At 42.6% G+C, this 15,323-nt stretch overlaps 1 protein-coding gene and 1 non-coding gene across 2 annotated transcripts in view; both read left to right on the plus strand.

Moving 5' to 3' along the window:
- Positions 1-15,323, plus strand: part of LOC138267084 (neurofilament medium polypeptide-like) — a 113,447-nt gene that overhangs the window by 24,757 nt on the left and 73,367 nt on the right. The gene's annotated exons all lie outside the window — the stretch shown is intronic.
- On the plus strand, positions 12,678-12,759 carry TRNAS-GCU (transfer RNA serine (anticodon GCU)). The gene has a single exon. It is a non-coding gene; the product is annotated as a tRNA-Ser (tRNA).

The following is a 15,323-nucleotide window of genomic DNA, read 5'->3' on the forward strand; positions in this document are numbered from 1 at the left end:
GAAATGTGAGGAAAATGTGTTTTTTTAGCCAAATTCTGAGGTTTGCAAAGGATTCTGGGTAACAGAACCTGGTCAGAGCCCCACAAGTCACCCCATCTTGGATTCCCCTAGGTCTCTAGTTTTCAAAATTGCACAGGTTTGGTAGGTTTCCCTAGGTGCCGGCTGAGCTAGAGGCCAAAATCTACAGATAGGCACTTTGCAAAAAACAGCTCTGTTTTATTTCAAAAAATGGGATGTGTCCACGTTGTGTTTTGGGGCATATTCTGTCGCGGGCGCTAGGCCTACCCACACAAGTGAGGTACCATTTTTATCGGGAGACTTGGGGGAGCGCTGGGCGGAAGGAAATTTGTGGCTCCTCTCAGATTCCAGAACTTTCTGTCCCTGAAATGTGAGGAAAATACGTTTTTTTAGCCAAAAATTGAGGTTTGCAAAGGATTCTGGGTAACAGAACATGGTCAGAGCCCCACAAGTCACTCCATCTTGGATTCCCCTAGGTCTCTAGTTTTCAAAAATGCACAGGTTTGGTAGGTTTCCCTAGGTGCCGGCTGAGCTAGAGGCCAAAATCTACAGGTAGGCACTTTGCAAAAAACAGCTCTGTTTTCTGTGATGTGTCCACGTTGTGTTTTGGGGCATATCCTGTCGCGGGCGCTAGGCCTACCCACACAAGTGAGGTACCATTTTTATCGGGAGACTTAGGGGAGCGCTGGGTGGAAGGAAATTTGTGGCTCCTCTCAGATTCCAGAACTTTCTGTCACCGAAATGTGAAGAAAATGTGTTTTTTTAGCCAAATTATGAGGTTTGCAAAGGATTCTGGGTAACAGAACCTGGTCAGAGCCCCACAAGTCACCCCATCTTGGATTCCCCTAGGTCTCTAGTTTTAAAAAATGCACAGGTTTGGTAGGTTTCCCTAGGTGCCGGCTGAGCTAGAGGCCAAAATCTACAGGTAGGCACTTTGCAAAAAAACAGCTCTGTTTTCTGTGATGTTTCCACGTTGTGTTTTGGGGCATATCCTGTTGCGGGCGCTAGGCCTACCCACACAAGTGAGGTACCATTTTTATCGGGAGAATTGGGGGAGCGCTGGATGGAAGGAAATTCATGGCTCCCCTCAGATTCCAGAACTTTCTGTCACCGAAATGTGAGGAAAATTTGTTTTTTTAGCCAAAATTTGAGGTTTGCAAAGGATTCTGGGTAACAGAACCTGATCAGAGCCCCACAAGTCACCCCATCTTGGATTCCCCTAGGTCTTTAGTTTAAAAAAATGCACAGGTTTGGTAGGTTTCCCTAGGTGCCGGCTGAGCTAGAGGCCAAAATCTACAGGTAGGCACTTTGCTAAAAACAGCTCTGTTTTCTGTGATGTATCCACGTTGTGTTTTGGGGCATATCCTGTCGCGGGCGCTAGGCCTACCCACACAAGTGAGGTACCATTTTTATCGGAAGACTTGGTGGAGCACTGGGTGAAAGGAAATTTGTGTCTCCTCTCAGATTCCAGAACTTTCTGTCACCGAAATGTGAAGAAAATGTGTTTTTTTAGCCAAATTTTGAGGTTTGCAAAGGATTCTGGGTAACAGAACCTGGTCAGAGCCCCACAAGTCACCCCATCCTGGATTCCCCTAGGTCTCTAGTTTTAAAAAATGCACAGGTTTGGTAGGTTTCCCTAGGTGCCGGCTGAGCTAGAGGCCAAAATCTACAGGTAGGCACTTTGCAGAAAATACAGCTCTGTTTTCTGTGATGTGTCCACCTTGTGTTTTGGGGCACATTCTGTCGCGGCCGCTAGGCCTACCCACACAAGTGAGGTATCATTTTTATCAGGAGACTTGGGGGAACATAGAATAGTAAAACAAGTGTTATTGCCCCTTGTCTTTCTCTACATTTTTCTCTTCCAAATGTAAGACAGTGTGTAAAAAAGACGTCTATTTGAGAAATGCCCTGTAATTCACATGCTAGTATGGGCACCCCGGAATTCAGAGATCTACAAATAACCACTGCTTCTCAACACCTTATCTTGTGCCCACTTTGGAAATACAAAGGTTTTCTTGATAGCTATTTTTTACTCTTTATATTTCAGCAAATGAATTGCTGTATACCCGGTATAGAATGAAAACCCACTGCAGGGTGCAGGTCATTTATTGGCTCTGGGTACCTAGAGTTCTTGATGAACCTACAAGCCCTATATATCCCCGCAACCAGAAGAGTCCAGCAGATGTAACGGTATATTGCTTTCCAAAATCTGACATTGCAGGAAAAAGTTACAGAGTAAAATGTAGAGAAAAATTGATGTTTTTTTCACCTCAATTTCAATATTTTTCTTTTTCAGTTGTTATTTTCTGTAGGAAACCCTTGTAGGATCTACACAAATTACCCCTTGCTGAATTCAGACTTTTGTCTACTTTTCAGAAATGTTGTGGTCTCTGGGATCCAGCATTGGTTTCATTCCCATTTCTGTCACTGACTGGAAGGAGGCTGAAAGCACAAAAAATCGTAAAAATGGGGTATGTCCCAGTAAAATGCCAAAATTGTGTTGAAAAATTGGGTTTTCTGATTCAAGTCTGCCTGTTCCACAAAGCTGGGAAGCTGGTGATTTTAGCACTGCAAACCCTTTGTTGATGCCCTTTTCAGGGAAAAAAACACAAGCCTTCTTCTGCAGCCCCTTTTTCCCATTTATTTGAAAAAAACGAAATTTTCACTGTATTTTGGCTAATTTCTTGGCCTCCTTCTGGGGAACCCACAAAGTCTGGGTACCTCTAGAATCCCTAGGATGTTGGAAAAAAAGGACACAAATTTGGCGTGGGTAGCTTATGTGAACAAAAAGTTATGAGGGCCTAAGCGCAAACTGCTCCAAATAGCCAAAAAAAGGCTCGGCACAGGAGGGGGAAAAGGCCTGGCAGCGAAGGGGTTAAAGTAAACCAAGTACCCAAGGTCAACATTCAAAAGCTATGGTGGGCCATGATCCCACTTTCCAGCAGATTGTGCAGTTCCCGGTGGCGGATTCTTTCGCCTTTGCTTCTTCCAACCAGGAGACCAGCCTCGTCTTCACATAACATTGTGCAGTAGCACACCTTAGAGGCGATTGATACAAAAGGCACGTGATGAAAATCAGGCGAGTGTAAATTGAGAAAATAGATTAAAGCATCATTTTGCACCGTGAACGTGCGAGACTAGATTCATATCAGTGTAAAAAAAAAAAACTAACTGCCATTGACAGAATTGACATGAGGGGAGAAAGAAACTAGGGACTGGATTTTAATGCCGGTGTACTTTTAGGTGTTTGTCTATGGGGGACTGGCAGCAAGCTTTTTATATCGCTAGCCACTGTCTCCGTTCGTTTTGAATAGGTATTTTGCATTTGCTGATTCAGTTATAAAAATGTTTACTGACGCAATTCTATATCAGGACCGGAGGCTTGGATTATACTTTCTCTTTCTTTACTGAAAACTCACAGCAGCCAACTAAAACACAATAAACAAAAAACGTCATCTCCCAAGATGCTCTAGTCCATGTATCACGTGCACCAATCACATTATGTGACCTTAGTCTATATAATGTTTAACCCCAAACGTCATATCCTCTTTTTTGCTGCTTCGCAGCAGATAAGTAACATTTATCTCTCCTTTGCTTTATTGTACATTTTCATACAGTATTTGATTCTTGTGTGTTAAATCTTTGTAGCGACGCGATTCCGCTCGCTTCACTGTATTATTGATTGCATTTTCGGCTTCTTGCCGAGTATTGACGGTGTTTTGACCACCAATTAAATGTGGAGCGAAGCGGGAGTGTTATACGCGCTAAAAGACGTAGTCTGTCTTCTATTGCAACGAAGGTTGCAATGCGTGCGATTCTGACGAGCCGATCTCCTTTCCCTGCTTTTTTCACGGAGATCGGCTCATTCTGACCAGCGCGTGAGGCATCGTGTTTGCAAGGAATACAGAGACTTTCAACACCCCTGACGCCCAGCTTAAATACTTGCTGGGTTGTAAAATCAAATCAAGGCTTTGCCCAGAGCGGTGAATACAGGCAGCTTCCTCCACTATTTACTGTTACCTGACTTGTATACTTTTATATATCTATAACATTGTTATATGCCTGTTCATATTTATATATATATATATATACAGTGTAAAGTGCCTGTATGGGTTTTTCCACTCCCCCTGTATTTTTCTGATTATATTGAATTTATTATTAATATCATGGCTCAGTGGAGTGACCAGGATGCAGGGTACTACCCTGAAGATATTGACAACCAATTAGAGGTGAATTTGGTTGAGGCACTAGACTCCAGAGTGCAACAGTCAGTTAATGATGCCCTGGTCAGAGCACTTGGCCCATTTTCTGGGCAACTATTAGAATATGCCAAATCCCAGGGCTGGATGGCTGGCAATACATCCTCCATAGCGGAAGAAGTACTTCCTAGGGCACCTTCTAAGTCCAAGTCTAAATCTAAAAACCTGACAAGGGACGAACCTGCTGGTGACCTACATGCAGATATGTTTGAAAAACTGCGTAGGAAAAGGAGTGCGGATCATAATTACAGCACTCATCAGGATTCTTCATCCTCTGGGGATTCTGACGACCCCGATACGGATGACTTAACCGAACCAGCGCCCAGTAAAAAAGCCAAAAAACAGCCCATGGCCCTTCAATTTTTGGACTTCGATCCTTCTGATATTATGCACCCTAGGTCTTCTAATTGGGCCCCATCTTCGGAGGTTGCTCAGTATGTACATACAAACATAAGGAAAAGTTTTGATAAAGAGGTTCGCTCTAGACTTAAGGCAGAATGTCCTAGACCAGATTTGGACAATAATGTGAGGGACACTCCAGAAATTGATCCTACCATGATTACATTTCTGAAAAAATACGCAAAAGACCCCAAGAAAGGTCTAGATAGATCATGGCGCCTCTGCCAGGATAAATTACTGGATATGTCAGGACTATTAACAAAAATCTTAGATTTGGCTGTCGCTTCCAAGGAGTCAGACACACCTGTTAACACGGACGTCCTCTTAGGTTGGGCCCAGAGGGCAATTTGTCTCTTGGGTAACACAAATTGTGCTATTTCCACCGAGCGCAGAAAATCTATACTCATGAGAATGGACCCTAAATTAGTAGACTTGGCCTCGTCAGAAGCGAGTCCGTCAGCCGAAGGTTTTCTTTTTGGCTCATCCTTCATTAAAGAACTGGCAAAATTTTGTTCGACATTTTCCACACTTGATAAAGCTCAGTTATCCCTCAAAAAAGTTTTCAGAAGAGGCCTTTTTATCAGGGCTGGGCGTTATGGCGGACGAATGCCCGGCCGAGGTAGTTTCAACAGTCCCCAAAACTATTACCCGAGAGGTAGAGGTAATTATTCCACAGACCAGGATGATACCACGTTCTACCCTTCCCGCCCCCGAGGAGGGAGGTCCAGATTCCGCAGGGGACATCGTAGACAACAAGGAGCTATCCAAGACTCCTCCTATACCGGTAAGCATTATTCACCATTCACAAGTTACACTGGGCGGAAGAGTGAGATTGTTTGTGGACAAATGGAAAGAGATCTCTGGGGATCCCTGGGTTATTCAGACTGTGACAGGCTTTCACCTGGAATTCATCAGCTCCCCAATCCAGGTATCCCCTCCTATAAATATGATTGTTTCCCAAGAAAATCTGAATTTTATAGATTTAGAGGTTCAAACTTTGGTAAACAAAGGAGCAGTAATCTATACAACCCCTCACCCTTCTGGGTTTTGCAATCCCATTTTTGTAGTAGACAAGAAGGGAGGAGGTCATCGATTGGTACTGAACTTAAAAGACTTCAATTCCTGGATAGTGTACAGACACTTCAAGATAGAAGGGATTCACATGCTGAGAGATATCCTTCTAGAAGGAGACTGGATGGTGTGGTTAGATCTAAAGGATGCGTACCTCTCAATTCCGGTCTTTGCCCCTCACAGGAGGTTCCTTCAATTTCAGTGGAAGGGTCATTGGATGGAGTTCACGGCTCTCCCCTTCGGCCTATCCTCGGCACCATGGTGTTTCACAAAGCTACTAAGACCAGTAGTGGAATGGTTGAGAACCAAGGGTGTTCGTCTTATCATATATCTGGACGACATCCTACTGATGGCGCAAGACTCCCTGACTTTGTTGACGCACTTGAATTGGACAATCAGTCTGTTACAAGATTTAGGTTTCCTTATCAATGCGCAGAAGTCATTGTTGAAACCAGCACAAGTGATAGAGTTTTTGGGTTTCAAGATCGATTCGATTCTGTCTCAGTTGATTCTGCCTGCGTTGAAGATTTGCAACATCAAGAGGGAGTTGAGATCGGCTCTACTGAGGCCGACGATTTCTCTAAGGAATATTGCTTGTTTGGTGGGCCTGTTAGCCTCATCCATTCAAGCAATTTTTTCGGCCCCTTTGCATTATCGCGCTCTCCAGAGACTGAAGATCCAATACTTGAGACAAGGGTTGAGTTACTTGGCTCTGATTCCTCTGACCCCAGAGGTCAAGGAAGAGTTCCAGTGGTGGCTTCACCACATGGAAGCATGGAATGGCAGGGCCATCTTCGGTTCTCACCCAGAAATTGTCATAGAATCAGACGCCAGTCAGTGGGGTTGGGGAGCTCGCTGCGGCTCTTTAGTCACAGGGGGACTTTGGTCAAGAGGAGAACAGGATCTACACATCAATTGTCTGGAACTCCTGGCGGGGTCCTTTGAAATAAAGAGTCTATCCCCGAACAAGACAGACTGCTGCATTCTTCTGAGAATGGACAATATTTTGGCAGTCCGTTATGTCAACAAGTTGGGAGGAACAAGATCCAGAGTTCTTGCAGAGATAGACAAGGAATTTTGGCATTACTGTCTGAGTCACAGATTAGTGGTAATGGCGGAATATCTTCCGGGGGCTCTGAACACAGTAGCAGACTGGAACTCCAGATATCTGTCAGATCCCAGCGATTGGAAAATGGATCTGTTGATTTATCAACAGACAGTCCAGGAATGGGGTTGCTGCGAGATCGATCTGTTTGCGTCTCGCCTCAACACCCAGATCTCGAAGTTTTACAGTTGGAGACCGGATCCACAGGCTATGGCGACGGATGCATTTTTACAGAATTGGCACTCTGTCCTGAGTTATGCGTTTCCCCCTTTCCTTTTGATTCCCAGAGTCCTGTCTCAAGTACGGAGGCAGAAGCAGACCTGATCCTGGTGACCCCATTGTGGAGGTCTCAGGCTTGGTTCCCTATTGCACTCCAATTAGCGTGTGCTCTCCCATTACTCATTCCTCCTCGTCAGGACCTGTTGTTGAGTCCGGAGGGCCTTCAACATCCCTTGATTGTTTCGGGGACCCTAACGTTGATGGCATGGAGGGTGTCAGGTCAAGATGGAAAACCCCGGGACTTTCGTAACAAGCTATATCAAAGGAGCATGGGCAAATAGTACCCACAAAAAATATGCTTCTGCATGGCGTAGATGGGATAGTTGGTGCAATGGAAGGGGTATTAATCCCTTGGAGTCAAGTATTGATTTAATTATCAACTTTTTAGCAGAATTAGCTTCTTCTGGACTATCCTATAGGACCATTAATAATTTCAGGTCTGCAATTTCATCAGGTCACACACAAATAGATGGCAAACCGGTAGGTGAACATTCTTTGGTATGCAAACTCTTGAGGGGTATTCGTTTTTCGAACCCTCCTCAAGCCAAATATTCAGTTCTTTGGGATATAAACATTGTTTTAAAAATTTTTGATTCCTGGCCCAGTAATAAATACTTATCCCGTAAACAGCTTTCTGCCAAACTAACTATGTTGCTATGTTTAGTATCTTGCAAAAGAGTGTCAGATGTTAGAGCATTAGACTTAGCGGGTAGAATTTATTCTCCAGAAGGTGTAACGTTTAATATTTCCAGAAGAACTAATAATAATTGCAAGTCAGTATCATATCCCTGGTTTCCAGATAATTCGAAATTATGTGTGGTTCAGTGTCTTAAGGACTATGAAGTGGTTACAGAAGAGTTTAGGCAGAACATGAATGGGCAGGTTTTAATTGCATTACAAAAACCATTCAAGCCAGTCTCTTCTGCCACTCTTGCGAGATGGATAAGGTGGCTTATGAATGAAGCAGGCATTGATATTAGTCATTTTGGTGCTCATTCAGTTAGAAGAGCTATGGCATCCAAATCTTTTTCGCTAGGTTCTAGCCTAGAAGACATTATGAAATCAGCAGACTGGTCGTCTGAGGGGACTTTTCATAAGTTTTATTATAAACCAGTGCTAGATGTGGCCTCTGTTGTTATGGGTCAGCTTTAAACTAGCATAATCCGAGCCTCCGGTCCTGATATAAAATTAAAAAATTTCTAGCTTACGCGTCAAGAATTTTCAATTCTATTAAGGACACGGAGGCGAGGATTATCCCACCCTATAATGAATAATGATGCTTTATAGATTTTATGTTTTAAAATGTATTCACTTAGACCCTCCCAGTGGGTTATATTGGGTTTGAAATGGTAATATTCTTATGCTTGTTATTATATGCCATTGTTATGAGAATATTACCGGCATATATTTACTATTTTTTCCAGGATCGGATCAGAAGAATTCTTGATGATTTGTACATCCTGATATCGACGTGTTAAAGATCCAGTTTTTTTCCTTGAGCGAGAAGTCGACTTGAAGTTCCACCTGGTTTTTTCCTTCATTGGACGTTCCGTTACAGGATGAGGTTCCGATTCATCCATTACAGAAGAGTTCGTTGAGGAAGGAGTTAAAGTTACTGGTTTGCTCAAAGAAAGAGGATATGACGTTTGGGGTTAAACATTATATAGACTAAGGTCACATACTGTGATTGGTGCACGTGATACATGGACTAGAGCATCTTGGGAAATGAAGTTTTTTGTTTATTGTGTTTTAATTGGCTGCTGTGAATTTCAGTAAAGAAAGAGAAAGCATAATCCTCGCCTCCGTGTCCTTAATAGAATTGAAAATTCTTGACGCGTAAGCTAGAAAAAAATTCATTCCCGTATTTCTTTTAGTAATCAAAATCAGCATCCCTGGGTGGGTTCAAACCACCAACCTTCCAGTTAACAGTCAAACCCGCTAACAGATTGGACCACAGAGACTTCATGCTGTATAAGGCACATAGTTATTGACATATTTCTCAAGTCTACAAAGAGTGAACAGATGTATTATTTAAAATTACTTAAGTGATGCTTAGTATACTCTCCATTTAAAGAAAACTAATTGGGAGAGCATGACTAGACATTTTCCGACCTACTTATTAGGGTATGAACATATAGGGATTCTTTGTGTGCATCCGTACACATTTTTCATAGGGCTTTGACTTCTTGATTCTGGCTGCCTCTCTCAATTGGATGTAGAATTTGAGCTAGCCTTAGCAAACACACCAAAAAAAAAGTCAGCAGAAAGTATTTCCCCCATTGACTTCTATTGAAGCAGAGGAAATTTAAGACAGGAGAGAGCTGCCATAAAGCCATTTTTGGTTTCCAAAGTCAGGAGTCTCTCACCTGAATTAGGTCTATTGGCATGTATACCCTAATGAGACCTTCATACCTCTGGCGTGTGATGACACCAGGGTGCATGGAGTGGTAGCAGCCCTTGTTATTTGCTGTGAGGCGGCCCGCTAGGTAATGGCAGCCTCTTATTGTCCTTGGCGGGGCAGCTCGGCCACTGACAAAACCAAGGACATCAAGGGAGTTCTTTTGTCCGAGACACTTTCAAGCTGAGATCATTTGGAGGTGAAACAGTCTAGCCAGAACCGTACACTTTCCTGCAGATTCAGTAGCTCAGTAACTTCCTGCAGATTCAGTAAGTAGAAACAGAAAAAGAAATCACCCAATCACTTGACAAGCTGGCAAAAGATAATCTCTAATTTGAAAAGGTTTTTCCCTATTTAATGTTCTCTAGGTGTTACGTTAATACCTCTCGCCAGGTATTAACGTAGGAGAGAGGAGACTCTGATGTTCCAGGAGATAGCTGATCTGCTGGAATCTCCATAGCACAACTTATTTGCTTCTCTCAAGGATGCTCTTTTTCCCATTGTTTGCAGTCCTCTCCCTTGTCGGGATGTCTGAGGGGCGAATGCAATGAGTTTTCCCTGGCCACAGGGTCTGCTGTACGCGTTTGCCCCGTTCTCCTAAATCAGCAGAGTTTTGGCCAAGATTCAAAAGGGGAAAGTCAAGATCCTTATAGTGGTTCCTTCCTGGAAACAGCAACCATGATTCCCTTACCTAATTTATTTGGCTGCGGAGCCCCCTGGATTTTCCCTCTGTCTTTGTCTCCACTCCAATTCCTGACCGTCTCAGAGAGCTTGCTTCGTTCATTGTCTCTCAGGGTCTGGAAATTGGGAGGAAGATGTTGAAGTTGTTATGTTATTCTTCAGAGATGGCCTCCAAAGGTTTATAAGCAGCATTGGAGTAACTTCTCCAAATGGTGTTTGTCCATGGGTTTCCTTCAAGTATCATACGAGGGTGATAGCATTTTGGAGTTCCAGCAGGGTGGTTTCCTATTGGGATTATCAGTGTCAACATTAGGAAGTCAATGGGGTGCTATTAAAGCCAATAGGAGCCCTTGACTCTTGCAGTATCATGTTCTGGCCTCCAGAATGTTATGTAGCTTTCAATTGAAAAGACCAGTGGTTCATTCCGCCCCTGGAGCTCCCTCTAGTTTTGTACTTTCTGCAAGGGGCTCCTTTTGAACCTCTTTCTCTAGTCTCTCTAAAGTTTCTCGCTTTGAAGTTATTTTTCCTTGTGACAATTTCCTCTGGTCATAGACTGAGGAAGATTGGGGTTCTCCCCTAACAAGAACAATTCCTCCAGCATTTCCCAGATATGGTGGTCATCCGTATAGATTCTACTTTACTGCCTGAAATTTTTTCTACTTTGAATGTTTCTCAAGACCTGATTCTTTATTACTTTTAACGTTCTCTGTTTTTGGAGCAGGACGTTCTTTGGCACACCTAGGACCTTGTCAGAACTCCGTCAGTCTTTTTAGAAAGGACATTGGCTTTTCGGAAAGTAGACTTTCTATTTATGTATTTTGGTATTGGTAATAAAGATCAGTGCCCAACGGTTTCCACTTTGAGTAGGTGGGTCAAGATGGTAATTTCTTTGGCCTCTCTCTTCCTGCTGTCATTCGGGGACATCCCAACAGAGGAGTTTTTCCTCTTGGGCTTTTTTTAAAGGAGCTTCTTTGAAAGACATTTGTGCTGCTGCAACATGGTCTTCTCCACATACTTTTAGTTTCACTGTAAGTTAAAAATGGGGAAATTATTTTCACTTTCCTTTGATTCTGTGTTCTTTTAGCAGTGGAATGATGTATATGAACAATATGTTTTTTTATTTCATTTGGTCAGTAAAAATACTTGGTGTTGCATAATTTTCTGCTCTCGTCATCAATTTCCTCCGTTTCTTCTGGCTCTGGTATACTCTCAACCAGTAAGAGCTATGGCGAGGAAGATGGACGAAGATGGTAATGGCTTGGTTACATGCCTGTAATCTTCGTTGCTCTGAGGGATAGTCTGCCTTGCCACAATCCTGCATTCCCTTCTGTGGTGGGTGCGTGGAAATGGATGTTTTTTCCTTCGATTGCTGGTCACTTACAGGAAGCCCCGCCTATCAAGTCACATGATGGTTTTCTTCCCGTGAAGTGTGGTGTTGGGGCTATTTTTGTTTTTTTTAAAATATGGGTGAGATACTGTGGTGAGATACTAAAGAGCTCAGTTAGTCGGGACTGTGGAGAGGAAGACTATGAAGAGTAATTAAGTTTACTAGGAACTAACCAAGTCATGTCCTACTCGTCTTGTTAAGGCTCCCATGCCTGTTGGTTCTGCAGGACATTGCCCTATCGTCATGACCCCTGGGCATTTACAGAGCCTCAGCAAATGAACTCTGGAGGCCTTGCTGGGGCGGCAGTTTCATACCCGTAACCTTTCACGTTCCGCAGAGGTCTCTATGCTATCACCATTTAAGCTATGCTAAAATGCAGTCTATTTCTATCCAGTTCAGAAAGCCAGTCCTGTCACATTTTCCTGGCTGCTAAATTACTTGTTGGAATAGGTTAAATACAAATAGGGCACAAGGTGGCGGTTTTGTTCTCTGTCCCTCATAACCCTCCTCTCTGTTGCCTGCAACCCCAATTTGTGAATTCTTCAAAAACTTGTTTTTTAAAGATAACTTCTCATTGACAAAGTAAGTGACATCACTGCATCGCACTGACAAGGCGACCCACCTCATCTGCTCGAGGTGACACCCTTGGATCCAAGTGCACTTCCCCCTCCCCCAACCAAGAAGGCGTGTACTCGCTCACGCCCTCCGAACTTGTTAGCATGTACGATGCCATCAATCATGGAGGCCGCACGTTTTATTGGTGCGGTCTTTTGGGCAGGAGCATGCAGTCGTTCAAAGGCCGGACATGCAGGCCGTGGGATAAGCGGCCGCTGTTCTACGGCTGTCAATCAAAGCTTGACATCAACATCCCAATCCTAGAGCGGGGTTTGGTGACGCCCGAGCTCTCTAAACGGAGCCACGCGATACCTGAGACTGCGTGAAGTGGCATTAGCTGTGCCATCTTCCTGTTGCAACAGGTGCGAGGAGAGGTTTATTAGACCTTGTTGTACTGTTTCCCAAGGCGCATTCGCTCTTCATGAACAATTCCTAGAATGTGTACACAGACATCGATACTAAGAGGACGAGGTGGCCGAGTGGTTAAGGCGATGGACTGCTAATCCATTGTGCTCTGCACGCGTGGGTTCGAATCCCACCTTCGTCGTCGTTTCTTTTAATTTCAAGTATTTATGTTTTGAATCTCACAGTGGAAAGACACTTTCATTTTTTACCAAGCAGAATTCAGAAAATGTACCAGTCCCATGCGAGAAGCACAACGACTTTTTCTGCTGCCTCTTCTGGACAGGTCGCTTCCCAGCCTTCCACAACACTCATTTTACATCGATTGGGTCAGTCCTTTAAAAACAGTAAAGTGAAGGATACAGTTAATTCGCCAGATTTTTTTAAATAAAACGTAATAAAAAGCAAGTAAAAGGTAAGCAGTAAGAATAGCTTCCATTTTGAGTTGCAACTAAAATCTTTTTTTAAAAACCTGCTGCAGTGAAAAAAATTATAAACGTTTGCTGTCTGTCAACAATGCACGTATAAGTTACATACTTTACACTTTTATGATTCAGTGTACATTTGAGATGGAATGTACATTCGTGCTTTGTAATGCTCCACAGGAGGCTGAACGATACATTAAAAAGCCAACACCGACTAAAGCTTCCTATATATATATTTTAATGAATTGGTAACATTGGGTCTCACTACTGTTGCATTATCATGCCAGACCTAATTAACTCTTTCTTCCCTACTATGTCAAAGACTGTCTTCAGGTATGGGCTTTAAGTAGAGAAATTACAGCTCTGCAATATTCCACGAAGTAAAAGGTGGGACGTTTTTAGCAATAGAAAGGTAGGAAGATGGTAAAACAGAAGGGCAGATTAACTCTCTCTCTCTCTCTCTTTTTAAGAGAGAGAGAGAGAGAGATTTACACATTTCTGCCATAAACAGTTCCTGAATAAAAACATCCACATAACTTAGATGGATGTTTACACAAGGTTTCACGGAAGAGAATAAAACCATGAAAAAATGAGGAAGAGACCTAGGTGCATACAAAATCCAGTTTGTGCACGGCAATGCCTTTGGTAGATTTGGTCGTTCAGAAGGGCCACTCACTGTGGATTGTGACTAAAGATATCAGACATGAAGCAAGCATTTGGCAAATGATATTGGCAATGTCCATATAATAGTTAATGGTGGCACTATCACAATATTTAGGAGGTTTTTATTCAACGTTTGACAATAGCTATTCTGGACCAGGGCAAGGAAGGTGCAATTGACACTTTATAGTCAGCAGTATGGGTGCTTGGCAAGCTGAAAAGTGAAAGCAGCTCACATGCTGAGGAATAGGTAGAGGGGCAATACACAATCTCGAAAATGGACAAAGTCCACGAGCCCAGGAATTGTTATTGACTCATAGGTTGGAACAGGAGACAGCGCAAAAGTTCAGGAAAGTGGCTTCTCTTGACTTAGAAAACAGAACAGTTTCCAAGGAAGCCCTGGGCCTCAAAAGTACTGTTACATTCAATTAACAAGAGCATAAGTTCACAGAAAGGAGCATGGAGCTTGCTCTCATTTATCCAACTGGACATTTGGCATTTTTAACCTACAAGATCGCCCAATTACAGACTCATAATGCTTCTGCAGTGGCCGTATCTCCGAACCGAGATGACGAAAAGGTTGCCTGACATATATTGGGACTAATATCATTTACAACAATATTGCCCCATTGAGTGTATATTTTCTCTTTTTAAATACAGTGGGGTGATATGTTCTGAAGAAGTGTAATTTTGACGTTACCCCTATAAGCTACAAACGTAACTAGAGTTGTAATCAACATCATATATTCTGTGTGAATTAACATTATTAATGTATAGTGAAGCATCAAATGTATTATTGGAGATGCGTTCACTGTAGGTATTAGAATTTCATATATACGTCTTACATGTGTGTTTTAATGTTTACCTTTACCATGATGGTTTGTAGTTCTCATTCACACATCTTCTGATGAATTGTATCTAGTGAAACACATTGTACATGTAATCATGACTCTTATTCAGGTTTTGCATTTATTTTGATATAATGATTACATTTATAATTGAGTATTAAAAGTGCAATTAACCATTATTCACTAAGTTAGCCTAAGTATGCCTTCCATTTTAACATGAAGTGTAATTTTGCTGTGTTCTGCATGTTTCTTTCTTTGCAGGTGTGCATTCATTATTCATTAGCTAGAGAACAAGTATTGTGTATCAGTGAAAGCCATGCCTGAGAAGGAAATCTTGGCAAAGAGTGGATGATTTAATGGACATGAAGAAACCTCCAATTCATATTATATCTGGTGTGAGGAGACTCAAGGGTAACTTGGTCGTTAGAGTTCCCTGGGATGGGAGACTTGCTCCATGTTGCAAGTTGCTCTGTGAAAACAAGAAATAATTGGAGCTTCTGAATGATATGACTAGAAATATGGTTGTGCCTGGAACTTTCCATCTTAAGTTAGCTTTCACCTTGTTTTAATTATGGCAGAATCCTTTAGACTTGGAGAGGAGCCCTTTTGCATTTTTGCCCTTACAGTGCATTGTTATATGCTAACACTGGTTTCTTTATTTCTAAAGACTTCTACTGAAATCTTTGCAATACTGACACCAGCCTTGCTCTGCCTCCAGACTCTTGAGACCTTATTCTTTTTAGCCTAAATTTAGCAAGATGTCCTTAATTTTGTTT

The sequence above is a fragment of the Pleurodeles waltl genome, chromosome 12, assembly GCF_031143425.1.
Source record: "Pleurodeles waltl isolate 20211129_DDA chromosome 12, aPleWal1.hap1.20221129, whole genome shotgun sequence".
In the NCBI taxonomy this organism is placed as follows: domain Eukaryota; kingdom Metazoa; phylum Chordata; class Amphibia; order Caudata; family Salamandridae; genus Pleurodeles; species Pleurodeles waltl.